The 13,038-nt window shown below is 33.0% G+C and overlaps 1 protein-coding gene across 2 annotated transcripts in view; it reads right to left on the bottom strand.

Annotated features, from left to right (window-relative positions):
• LOC129948884 (CUGBP Elav-like family member 2) overlaps positions 1-12,797 on the bottom strand; it is a 434,239-nt gene extending 421,442 nt beyond the window's left edge. The window contains exon 1 of one of the 2 annotated variants that reach the window (XM_056060028.1): positions 12,290-12,797. The gene's annotated coding sequence lies outside the window, so the exon portion shown is untranslated. Of the gene's footprint in view, positions 1-12,107; positions 12,244-12,289 lie in introns of those variants that run through there. The other variant, XM_056060027.1, reaches the window with a different exon arrangement.
• Between the last annotated feature and the right edge of the window lie 241 nt (positions 12,798-13,038).

Here is a 13,038-nt window from a genome sequence, read left to right as displayed (position 1 = left end):
AATCTTGTACGGGTGTAGGCTTAAGTTCGAAGTAAATTTAGCCAAGTTGAAGTCTGCGCAGGCCGAGTTCTTATGCATGGCGAGGAATAGACTTCTTCGGGTTCTGATGGGCACTTTCAATGACCGCAGCGATGATCTCTGCCGCTCTTGCGTTCCTTGAACATTCGGTTGTTGGCTAATTGTTTACTGAACGTCTATCGTAAAATGGATCACTGCGAGCACCGTTTGCGTTTATTAACACTCATTTAGATAGTAAAGTTTTATCATTTGAACGTGCTGTTCAATCGTGTAACTTGCCATGATCATTTGGCATGAACAGCTGAATAATAAACAAACAATTTGATAGATGTCACCAAATCAAAATGGCCGCCACTAAGCGTCAAAATCTATCGGCGCCAATTGCACAGATACATGCTATTAATTTCTAAATCCAAATATAAATGGTTTTAAAATAAAGACTTAAGAACTTTTTTTTTCAAATAAAACTCAAAGTATTTAATAATCAAAAATGTTATTATGGTTTGGAAGTACCTACAATCAAAACAATTATAAATGGCTTGCAATTGGTATTAAAAACGAAATTCGAACAAATTTTTTAAAGAGCTTTGAACTTTAAATAATATTCTAATAATCACATGACATAAAACAAATAAATTGGGTGTCGCATTAGTCCTTGGAAAACTAGGGCCTAGTGACTTAGAACTCGCAACCATTCCTGTGTGCGTATTATGTCTGGGATGGAGGGGACCTACTGTTTTAATGCCGAATCCAGACGGGTTATTTGAGATAGCACTTTTCATAAAAAGAATAACTCTTGAAAGTAACCGTGATAAAACTTTTAGATGACACAGGAAGGGATTGAACCCAAGCTCTGGACATGCCCCAACGCACTAACTACCATACACGGGTACTACTGCTTGACAACTTTTTTTTTTAGAATAAAACGTAAACTGTTTTTAATATCGGCTTGAAGTACAATCAAAACATGTATGAACTAAGCTCGACTTCGTACATAAGGCCACCAAATGACCGTTTGGAGCGTTAGATTCGTATCAACACGCCCTTTTCTCTGGTAATCCAACCTCAACAAATCTTACAATTTTCAGTAATTATGTCGTTAGTTGTTTTAAAAGTGGGTAGAACTGTGATGTTATTTACACTGACTTCACCAAAGTTTTCGACCGAGCTAATGACAAAGTTACAATGCAAACGTTAGAAAGATAAAGTTTATATTACAATCTTTTGAACTGACTTTAATCTTATTTATGTTACCGTATTCAATACGTTCTTATACATAACGTTCACCAAATATACATTTTTTTCGGTGTTCCGCAAGGCAGCCACCTGGGAGCGCTTTTATTTGTTATTTCAATAAATATATCAAATACTGTTTACCGAAGACTAAAAAGTATTCAGATGCATTAAATCTGTTTCCGATTGATTTCTCCTTCAGGTTAGTTTAGGTTAACGTGGCTGCGGATTAAAATCCACACACTTAGGATAAGAGAAAAGCCCATTGTGATACCACATGAATCTAGAGAATTACTTCTTACTAGTCGAACCTTTTTGAGCTTTTTATAAAGCGAAGAAGATATTTGATATCCTTTTCTGGTTCACTGGGGTTATCAAAAGAATAGTCCCCCAGATGAAGTTTGCGTCTGAGTGAAAGAGCAGGGCAAGTGCAGAGGAGATGAGAGATTGTTTCCTCTTCTTCTTCGTCCATACAGCTCCTACAGAAATCATTTGAGGCTACACCAAGTCGCATTCCGTGTCTACCTATAAAACAGTGTCCCGTAAGGACAACTATTAGGGAGCTAATATGAAGTCTGCTTTGAGATAGCAAGTCTTTTTTTTTTTATAATTAGCAAACATTAAAAGGATTTTTTATACCTTTAATATGCCAAAGACACAGTGTGAGCATTAGGAAAAGAGGGAAGGGTTGGATAGGAGGTGTCGGTGTACATTGGTTTTAAATTTCTGAACATTGCAATGACAGGGAAAGATAGAGCGTGGCAAGGCGTTCCACATTCGCGTAGTACGGCTAAAAAAAGAATCTCTATACTTCATAGTACGTCCGAAGTTGGGCTCAAGGGTAAACTGATGGGCATTCCTAGAAGCACGGGTATTACGGTTAAATTGTTTAAGGGGAGGAATGCAACTGGCTATTTCACTAGAGCATATTCCGTTAAAATAACGGTAAAAAAGGGTGAGGCAAGAAACCTTGCGTCGATGTTCGAGTGATGTAAACGAGTTGATGATGTTTATGTCACCAATCATTTTAAAAGCTCTTTTTTGAATACTGTCCAAAAGGCTTAAATAAGTTACTGGAGCACCAGACGAGAGATGATAGTTATATTCAAGTTTCGGACGTATATAGGTTTTGTAGATTGTAGCCAGATCAGACGGAGAAAAAAATTTCTTGCAACGTCTCAAAAAACCTAGACATCTTGCTGCATTTTTGGCAACATCGCGTATGTGATCGCTCCACAAAAGGTGGTTGCTGATGCACATTCCGAGGATGTCAAGATTTTCTGTTTCGTTGATGCAAGTGCCACTCATAGATAGTGGCAAAGACGGTTTATCTCGCTTTAACGAAGCAAGACAGCATTGCGTTTTCGAAGCATTAAATTCCAATTTGAATCCGTCCAAAACAACTTGTATTGAACGGTTCGAAAGAAAATTTCTAATCCAACGAAGAAGGGATTCGTCGATACCGAAAGCACGCATTTTCGATAAGAGAGCAAGATGCCAAACTTTATCAAATGCCTTTGAAATATCAAGTGCAATAATCTTACTTTCTCCAAAAGGATGTAAAGATCTGTACCACTGTTCGGTGAGATGAACCATGAGATCACCGGTGGACCTATTGCTACGATAGCCGTATTGCCGGTCATTAAGAAGCTTCCGTTCCTCAAGATATTTCTTAAGCTGATAATTAATCAGCGTTTCCATGACCTTAGAAAGAAGGGACGTTAGTGCTATCGTCGGTAATTTGTGGGAGAAGAAGATTCGCCTTTTTTTGGAATTGGCTGAACAAATGCAGTTTTCCAACTACTCGGAACGAGCCCAGAAGAATAGGATAGATGGAAAAGCTTACGCAGTGGTTTTGCTAGCGTGGAAGAACACCTTTTCAGAATAATAGCGGGGATACCATCTGGGCCAGCGGATTTATGAATGTTAAGATCTTTAAAAACTCTCGCCACAGTTCGAGTACGAAAAAAGATTGGACCCATAGAATCATTTACGCGTTCAAGAACTGGAGGAGTCATGACACTATCTGGTAAGGTGTAATTTTCGGCGAACTGCCTTGCAAATAAGTTAGCTTTATCAATAGAGCTAACTAAAGGAGTGTCATTGACAACAAGCGTAGGAACCGAGGAAGAGGAAGAATCCCTCATGTTTTTTACAAATGACCAAAAATTCTTACTGCCTTTGGGACATTGCAGTATTTTTCGCCGTAATTTTTGGTCATGTAAAAATTTGGTCCTTCGAATATAGGCGTTGCAGGCCTTCCTGGCTTGCTTAAACTTTTTCCGGTTTTCCTCAGTTGGGTTGGTTTTAAAACACCGGAAGCTCACCTCTTTCTCCTTGATAACCTCTTTGCAGCTCGAATCGAACCATGATTTATCCTTGGGTTTAATACTTTTAACCCTATTCGGGATAAACGTTTCCATTCCCAAATGAATCATACTAGAAATCTTATCTGCACTGGAGTCTACGTCGCTATCGAGGAAGCATAGCGACCAGTTAAAGATCCTGAAAAAATTATTGAGACCGTCCCAGTTGGCTTTCTCGTACTGCCAAACGGTTCTCTTTGGAGCTCTTTCTTTAACTGGATTTGTTTGACACGAGAAATTAGCAGATATAACACTATGGTCCGATGTGCCTAGAGGCGTCAATACACTGATTGTGTACTTATCAGGATCAGAAGTGAGAAACAAGTCAAGGGTATTTTCTGCTCGGCCGTTAACGTCTGATATTCGAGTAGGCTCATTGACAAGCTGAGTAAGATGGTTAAACTCAGCAAAAATCTCAGCACACATTCCTTCGGGCTTTAGGTCCAGTGAAGGCCATATGAGTTTTGTGGCTGCGCATGTTGGTAAGTTGTGCCACCTAGAATTTGCTATCGCAAAAAGCTGTTTCTTCTATCATAAGTTTACATGTAGCTATCGGTATACCTATCTCCTCTCTTTCAGGTGAAATAGGGATGACGGTTCCATTTTTAACGGGTTCATCGGCTCTACAATTTCCTGTTAAATTGCTGCGCCATCTCCATAAGAGGGCTGTTAGAGATTTGGTTAAGACACCGTCAAGGGATTTGATAGCAGCCTGTCTGTCAGAGAAGATGCGGATATCAGAAGTTGATATAACGTTTTCTCTTAGCTAAAAGAGAACCTCTTTGATAGCTAAAATTTCCGCTTGAAAGACGCTACAATGATTGATTTCTCCTTCAAGAAGACTTAAAAACTATGTTATTTTTTCGAAACAAGTCTACTGTTTTTCATTTTTAAGAAATTGATGACTTCTTTGTCGTTTTATTTGATCAACAACGCAATTTTAAACTACACATTGATAATTCTATGCTAGGATTTGTTTCTAGTTATTTTAAGGGACTAACTAACCGTTGTGAAATCTATTTTAGCATACTGTATGGATCTCATTAAACAAGATTAGGACAGAAAAGATTGAAAATGTTTTAAAACGTTTCACAAGATTCGAATGTACTTCTTTTGATTCAAGACACCAACTTATAGGTATACTTAAGCTATCAGCTATTGACGTTAAACATTTACTATTATTTTGGTTTCCCTCTTGACCTGTTTAATTAAATAAATAAATAAGAAAGGCAAAGCTATTTGAGACACAAACGTAATCGATTTTTGAGAATCTTTTGGTACAACACCCTTCCTTAATGAAGGCTACTCAATTTTTTTAATTTTAAACTTCCCATAGGAAGTTATTGTAATAAGTCCGATTTGCCAAACTGACAATTTTGATATTTCTCGACGTTTCAAGGTCCCTAGAGTCGAAATAAAAGATTTTTAGGAAGATGTCTGTGCGTGCGTGTGTACGTACCTTTGAAATTGTTTTCGTCGTCCATAGCTCAAGAACCAGTATAGATATCGACTTCAAATAAATTTGTTTATACAGATAATAATGCAGAAAGAGCTCTCAAGAAAATTACGAGGGTGGTTTTTTTTACCATAGCACTTTAAAAAAAAGTGACAATTTTGGTTAACCCTAAATATCTTACGAACCAAAAACGCTAGAGACTTGAATTAAATTTTATATAATATATTTAAACGTGATATCATAGAAGTATATTTTTTGAAGAAAACCATTTAACGGTTTTTTTTATAAATCAAAAAAACTGAAAAAAAAAATTGTCACCACCAAAATTTTACGACTAAAATATGATTTCATTTCCAAAACAATTTTGTGCAACAAAGAATAATGTTTTTGACATCTGATAAAATGTTGAGAAAAAATGTATAAAAGTTGGTAAATATTGATTTTTGACTCAAATATCTTTTTAAAACTTTGAGATATTGGCTTAAAACTACTTTTATCTTTCAAAAAATATTGTTGTCAACATTCAGTAGACTTTTGAATAAATGGAATTGACAGTTTTCTTACAAAAAATTAAAAACCGAAAGCAAATTAACAAAAGTTGGTAAAAAATGATTTTCGACTCAAATTTCTTTACAAAACTTTGAGATAATAGCTTCTAACTAATTTGTACTTATAAGAAATATTTTTTGCAATATTAGGACAAATTTTGAGAAAAATCGAAGTGACAGTTTTTTTACAAACAATAAGAACCTAAAAAAATGTATAAAAGTTGTTAAAAATTGATTTTCGACTCAAATATCTTTTCAAAACTTTGAGATATTGGCTTTTATTTACTTTTGACTTTAAAAAATATTGTTGTTAACATTCAGTAAGATTTTGAAAAAAATCGAATTGACTGTTTTTGTACAAAAAATTAAAAACCTAAAAAAACAATTAACAAAAGTTGGTAAAAATTGATTTTCGACTCAAATGTCTTTTCAAAAATTTTAAATATTGGCTTGAAACTAATTTTATTTTATAAGAAATATTGTTTTCAACATTCGGTAAAATTTTGAAAAAAATCAGATTGAAAGTTTTTTTTACAAAAAATAAAACTAAAAAATTTACTTTCGACTCAAATAGATAACAAAAATTAAAAATATTGGCTTCAAACTAATTTTATTTCACAGAAAATATTGTTTTTGATATTCAGTAATTTTTATATAAAATTCCAACAGTCCGTTTTTTCATAAAAAATAAAATCTCCAAAAAATAGTACGCAAATTTGGTAAAAATTGATACGAGTACATATAGAAAAACTTTTAAGCAAGACAAATCGACAGACGGGATGGGAAGTTATCAGTGTGGGTCGCATTCCAGCCTCTTTTATTATTTTGGTTTTTATAAGTAGATACTTTTCAGAATGCTAGTTGTTTGGTTTTGAAGACGATGGTGACATTTTTATAACCGAATTAACCAAAGGACATATTTTCAAATTCTTGATTTCATCTTTAAGCCATCTCAAGAAAAGATTTTATACATATAAAGATTTCTCGTTAAGGCGATATCTTATAATTTTTTCTAGATACAAATTTAAATTTTTACTGAAAGCATAAAAATGTCTCATAATTTATTAAAACACAATACTAATTTTTTTAAAAAAGAAACATCTGCTTTTAAGAGAGAATGACAAAAACACATAAAAACAAATTTTTTGGTTTATACATATTTTATCACATAAAATATAATGTTAAACAAAATTCGAACATGATGTTTTCAAAAAAACAGAAAAAAATCTTCCTCTTCCTAATACTTTACATGATAAACTTAATGAAAGACAAATGGCTGACCTATTAAAATGTTCATGCCTGTAATAAAAAGGAAAAGAACAAAACCTGAATTCAAGATGAACGCCAACGCCAAACTCCAACTCCAATGCCGACGACGACAAGCGACAACAATGTTCCAATAGAAATTTTATAGAAGAAACTCAAAAGGAATATGAATGAGGGCGCATCAGATAAAATAAAATTGTGACAAAACAACAATAAACTTTGTCCTATTGAAAGAAAACAGAACTGAAGACCTTCAAAAAATAAAAACAGGAATAATACATTTGTCAAACATAAAGACATAATAAGCCTAGGCCCATGATATCTAAAGGAACACTATCCAATAGACATTTTTAGTATTACGTATATATTCAAACACTGCCCCAGGATTCAGATCCATCCAGGATGCTTCATGTAAATCTTGAAACATCAATGAAACATAAGACATTAGGAACAAGCAAAAACGAAAAAAAAAAAAAAATATTGCAAGAACCAACCGATATAAGTCACTTAATGGCTTCCAAATGGAGTACAACAAAAGAAAAACAATTCATCGGATCGGCTTCGGCTTTGGCAGGACAACAACGCCAACAACGTAAGGACAACAACGAGTCCTTTATATACAAAATCCCCAAAGTGTATCAATTCAATTTATTTATTATGCGATACGACACAAGGTTATAAATATGCATACAAACATACACATAGAATAGATATATCTCGAGATATATAGGTATATATAGAGATAAGATGTGCCAGACTCCCTTCAGGCTATCACCAGGACGAATATAAGGGAGGCCAACATCAGACAAAAGCCATAAACTGCCCGAATTGCTTCTTACTTGCAACACTCCTTCATTCCGTACGACCGACCAACATGACACACGACAAGGACATAGATGTAGACACCAAAATGCAACAAGTGGTTTCTTCGAGCGAAATTATTATAACGGCATTGGGACCTATCTATATATTTTAGTTGGTTGGCTATAAGGACTATGAGTGTAACGACTACACCACGACTATATAGGGAACTACGTTGGTACACTCCTCGTCCTTAGAGCTATAATAAGCAACAGACTTGGTTAAAGGATATATAGAAACACAAGCCGTTGACTTTTGGGTGGTGCGGGCAGAATTATAGTAATGTACTGTATGGGGGTTTTAAGATGCCATAACAGTAAAATGTATATCTATATATAGATAGATAAGGAACATAGGTACTGATAGTAATAGTGTAGTTCATAAAATAGCAAAAAGATGAATCTTTACTGCCAGTATATCATTCATTAACTCCATGGAATGTTTTTTATGTGTTTAAAAGGATGTCTTCTCTTCAGACTTTGAATATAAGTGAAACAGGATAAAATGTATCTCTCAATAAACGATCAACTATTTTTATTGGCTTCCTATCTATCCTATGGCTAACTATATTATCTACTATCGTTTTATTTTTTTAAGTGTGAATGCATGAGGAATGTTCAAAGGATTTGAATTGGAATTTTTGAAAGTTCGCACATAAATATCATCTAAATGATGATTTATTGAAATTTAAAGACCATTTTATTTTTGACTTTAGAAATATGATAATATTTATGTAAAAAACTATGAAACAATAATGGAAAAGTCTTAACAGTGAAAGTTGGTAAAAAGTAGGTTTTAAATAAAACTTGAAAATCGACACAATAAATTTGAGGAAAACAAGCCTCTAGAAAAAAAATATACAAAAACTTGACAAAAACTTTTATTTCTGCACTAAAATAATATATTGTTGTCGCTTTAGAAACGTTCTATATTAATTGTTTTATACTCAAATGGCACTGTCTAAGGAAAGGGTAAACTTGAACTTTTTGAAATAAAATAAATTGTGAATTCCAAAGTAACAGAAATTTTGCCAAGGCAATCAACTAGATTTTAGTCAATTATCATTCAAAAAAAAATAATTTTCTGATTTTATAATTGAATTGCCTTAATGTAAATTTAGAACTTGGCTTATTTGTTTATCTCAATAATTTCCACGGAAGACTTATCACTAAGGTTTTTTATATACTACAGAACTAGTATACTTTTCTAGCATTTTGGTTTTTGATGGCTCTTGATGTTATTGTAATTGGTCCGATTTATCTAATGGAAAATGCTCACATTTATCGACGTTTCAGGGTATTTAGAATTAAAATCAAACGTTCGTATGTTTTGGAAATTCTTTTTTTCTTCGGCCAAATCTTAAGAACTGGTGTAGATATTGATTACAAAAAAAAAAGTTTTAAGATCCAATTGAGTGGCTGGTTTTTTAAGTTTAAAAATGCTTCAATCCCAAATATATCTCTAACCAATCTAGCTAGGAAATGTTTGTAACTGGCTATTGCACTAGAGCATTGTTTATAAAAATATCCATACAACAATGTCACCTTGCGGTGGTGTTCAAGAAAAGCAAATGTCTTGGTAAGAAAACGATCTCCTATTATTTTTAGAGCTCAAGTAGTCAAGTACGTTATTGGTGCACCAGCCCAAATATGAGATTTATACTCGAGAATAAAAGCTTTGTAAATTATAACCAGATCAGAATTGGTAAAAAACTTCTTGCATCGTCGCAGAAATTCTAAAAACCTAGCAGCCTTTTTGGCGATGTTAAATATGTGATCACTCTACAACAAGTGGTTTGTAATGCACATATCTAGGACTGGTAGATGTTCAGTCTCCTTAATGCAAGTACTACTCTACTATTTAATGAGCTTGTCATATGTTGCCGTTGGTGGTCCACATCCGACGAAAAAGGATGATAATCTAAAAACGAATATGAGAAGCTGAAGGTACTGTTATCAGCGAAACAATTTATTGGGTTAGAAATTTCAGAAAAAGATCGGAGACAAAACGGAGCCCTGGGGTACACCAACGTTTATTTTGTAGATATCAGATTTAAAGCCGTCCAATACTACTTGAATTGAACGGTCCGAAAGGTAATTTCTAACACAACAAAGAAGAGATTCATTAATACCGAAAAAACGTATTTTCGATAAGAGAGGTTGATGCAAAACTCTATCAAATGCTTTTGAAATATCAAGTGCAAAAATCTTACTTTTTCCAAAACGATGTAAAGATTTGTTCCACTTTTTGGTGAGATAAACCATGAGATGACCAGTGGACCTATTGCAACGATAGCCATACTGCCGGTCATTTGGAAGCTTCCGTTCTTCAAGATATTTCTTAAGCTGAAAATTGATTAGCGTTTAAAAGACCTTGAAAAGAAGGAACGTAAGTTTAATTGGAAAATAGTAAGAGGGGGAGGAGGAATCGCCTTTTTTAGGGACAGGCTGGACAAATGCAGTTTTCCATACACTGAGAAAAAGACCAGTGGAATAGGAAAAATGGAAAATAGCGGAGATACTATCCGGACCAGCGGATTTGTGAATGTCAATATCTTTTAGTACTATAGCAGCTGTACGAGTCCAAAAGAAGATTCGTCTCATAGAATCGTTTAAGATTTCAAGAGCAGGAGGAGTTATGTCACTTATTGGCAGCATCAGCTTGGAAAAATGCTACAAAAAGTTGGTAAAAAATAATTTTTGACCCAAAATCCCCAAAAGTCAAAGACATTGTGTGACATAATTTTACTAAACGAAAAACAAAAAATATATAATTTTTAACATTTTTTGACAGCTCTTTTATAGAATATACAAATCTTAAAGAAAAACTTAAAAATTTGGTAAAATCTGATTTTCGACTCAAATTTCTCGAAAATAAATAATGGTATTAGCTTTAAAATTATTTTATTCAATAAGCTAAATTTTTTAGAAAAATAAAAAGAAAAGATTTACAAAAAAACAGATCATATATGGTTTTCGACAAAAGAATTTTGATGGTAAGAAAGTCATTATATTAACTTGTAATTTTGTAAAGTGGATGTCCTTAAATAAATAATAATTAAGTATTGTATTATATACCTTAACGTATCTTAGTTATGTTCTGACCGAAAAATAACTCTTGCGGAGGAATCTGAAAATCGGTAAAAGACTGTAGAAAAATTCGAACATTTTGTGGCAGATCTTTATGAATGTGTTTTTTTAAGTCCCTTAGTTTTTTTTATGTTTTGGAAAGAATTCAAGACTGCACTAAGCATTATTAACTTTTCATAGGAAGTATTAACTTCCCATAGAAAGTGATTGTAATGGATCCGATTTGTCCAATTAAAATTTTTTGACTTTTCTCAACGTTTTAAGGTCTCTAGAGTCGAAATGAAAGATTTTTGGAAAGATGCCTGTGCGTGCGTGTGTACGTACGTTCGCGACATTTTTTTTGTCGTCCATAGCTCAAGAACTAGTAGAGATATCCACACTAACCAAATTTTGTTATACAGATAATAATGCAGAGAGATGCAGAAAGGGCTCCCAACAAAACTTCGTTGGTGTTTGTTTTTACCATAGCAGTTTAAGAAAAGGTGAACATTTTGATTTATCCTAAATATCTCACGAACCAATAACCCCAGAGACTTCAATTAAATTTTGTATTATATATTGTGACGTGATACCAAAGAAGTATATTTTTTGATAAAAATCCAATTAACTTTTTTTTTATAAATCTAAAAAGCTGAAAAAAAATTGTTGCCTTGAAAATTGTATGAATAAAAAATGATTTCATCTCCAAAATAATTTTGTGCAACGAAAAATAACGTTTTCAACATCTGGTAAAATTTTGAGAAAAATCAAATTGACAGTTTTCTTATAAACAATAAAAACCATTAAAAACGTTACTCAAAGTTGGTAAAATTCGATTTCCGACACAAATATCTTTCCAAAAATTTGAGATTATATTATATTGTTTTCCATCCCTGTCAACAGTACTCGCACACATGAATGGCTGAGAGATGTCAATCAGTAGGCCCTAGTTCTCAAACGGACAGTTGCGCCACCCAATTTATTTATTTTTTATTATATTGTTTTCAACATTCAGAAAAATATTTAGAAAAATCGGCAACTTTTACTGTCAATTTTAAAAAAAATTTAGTTTATTTTTAGTTTATTTTATTCAGTGGTCAACATAATTTTTTAATTTTAGGATCATAGGTACACAAACATTTTACAAAACAATTCAATTGCGTAGGTAATAGAAATTACATTTAAATATAAACAGACAGACTTTCAATGACATTTAAATTAAAAATACAATTAAAACAATGTTCAATCAAATATAAAAACAAACATACAATTAAAACAAATACATACTTACATCAAATACAAACACAATGCAAATTAAAAGACGAAAACACAAATAGAAAGTATTTAAAGTTGTATATGAAGGAAAATAAGTACAAGAACAACGTTTTTTTTAGTTAATAAGATTAAAACAATTTAGGTAACTAAACAAACAAACTACCATAAGAAGCGCCTTAAAATTCAAATTACGTTTACCGAAATGTCAATTATTTTTGAGTGACAATAAAAGAGAGATTTTTTAGAGAGTAATTCCCAAAAAAACTCCAATGCAAATGTAAACGTCACTGTCCGCTCTCTCTCAGCGGTACAAAAGGTTGAAATCTAATCTGCTGCTTCTTTATAGATGTATCTTACAGATACTTATGCAAAGTACATAAATGTACATATGTATATAGGTATTTAGTTGCAGTAAGTCTTAGTTTTATTTATATAAAATACTATTTCAACAAATTACCACCAGAGAACGATTACAAACGATTAAAAAACGAAACAGGACGACGGACGACCCTTTACAATTATTTAACTACCAAAAGATTATAACGTTCACTTAAAGCACCATATAAAGCCAGGACTTTTACCATAAAAAAAATTGACGAACAATTCCAACTTTCTGACAATACACACGCAAAGCACGAACGAACGAACGAACGAACACAAACTTAAATTTTTATAACGAATTTTCTAGGGGGACGTTATCTAGACAAAAGACTTCGACCAACTAAGCGGTCAGTTCGAATGGTAATTTCATCGAAATTGAGAGACTATAAGCTGAATCATTAATCTTTCTAGAATAGAATTGCCGACCGATCAAATCAATACGAATTCTTGAAGAAACATCACATCGGTTGTGCGATCATCATCATGTGTTGTCTTTTTTTGTTTTGTAAAAAAACATTTCGAATCGAAGATTATTTTCTTATCAGTTAGCTCTTCCCAGGGGTCGT

Source organism: Eupeodes corollae, chromosome 3, assembly GCF_945859685.1.
Source record: "Eupeodes corollae chromosome 3, idEupCoro1.1, whole genome shotgun sequence".
NCBI classification, from domain to species: domain Eukaryota; kingdom Metazoa; phylum Arthropoda; class Insecta; order Diptera; family Syrphidae; genus Eupeodes; species Eupeodes corollae.
The sequence above is the reverse complement of the archived record's forward strand: the minus strand, read 5'-3'. Positions and strand labels throughout refer to the sequence as shown.